This window comes from Trichechus manatus, unplaced genomic scaffold (assembly GCF_000243295.1).
Source record: "Trichechus manatus latirostris isolate Lorelei unplaced genomic scaffold, TriManLat1.0 scaffold00267, whole genome shotgun sequence".
Lineage (NCBI taxonomy): Eukaryota > Metazoa > Chordata > Mammalia > Sirenia > Trichechidae > Trichechus > Trichechus manatus.
In genome coordinates this window covers 1,737,220-1,738,205 of record NW_004444203.1, presented here as the reverse complement: position 1 = coordinate 1,738,205, position 986 = coordinate 1,737,220, and positions in this window count along the sequence as shown.

Below are 986 nucleotides of genomic sequence, written 5' to 3'. Positions count from 1 at the left end.
ATCAGACTAAACTTGCTAGCTTCTCATCCGACTGTTTCAAGTAGCATTAAGGTAGCTGGTATTAAACTGAGAAAGAAAAGCATGGGTGTGAGGAAGCATAAGAACAATATTTTAGAAAGAACTTTTGATGTGGTTACTGGAATATGGACCCCAGGGCTACTAAACTTTGAAGGGAATTGTATTGTTAAAAAAAAAAGATCCTGGATTAAAAAGGACAACAGCAACAACAACAAAAAAACCCTTTAACTATTGAAGACATAAGCAACACTTGATTCCCAGGATTTGCAGCAGCATTAAGTAATCTTTGGAAGGTGAGCAGAATCCAGTGAGGCCATCCACTCCATCAGCCACTTCGGATATGCCCTTGGAGGATAATGGACAACCCCCACTCAAAAAAAAAAAAAAAAAATTCCCAGAGTGGCTACAATAGACAAAGAAATTACTTCCAGAGACCCTGTGGTAGCAGGGTCTAAATAAATTCTTGAGGAAAAATTAATAAATACATGAAAACAAAGCATTAGATTTAGCAATCTGGAGAACCTTTGTAACTGACAAGAGTTTAAGAGAAAATGATGAAGAGTAATTGGAGGTGATTATGTATCTCGTTCAAAGAGTTATGCTGTAAAGGAGAGCTGAGAAATAGATCTGTAGCTGGATATAGAGAAATGAGAAATCAAGAGAAGGTTTCTGTTTCTGTTATTGTTTGCTTGTTTTATGATGGGAACATGCCATTAGAGAGTGAAAAAATGATTCAAGAGAGACTAGAGAGAGGGAAAAATTGCTGGAGTGATATCATGAAGTGAGAGGGGTTGGGCTCTAGAGCACATTGAGAAAACGGGCACTTCATCCATAATAAAAGGAGGAAAGGCAGAGATGATACATAATGAATGGTGGGGAAAGATTGATACAGTGGTGGGAACTCATGGAAATGCTTTCTGATTGCTTCACATTTCTCCCTGAAAAAGGAATCAGCGTTTGACTCTGCA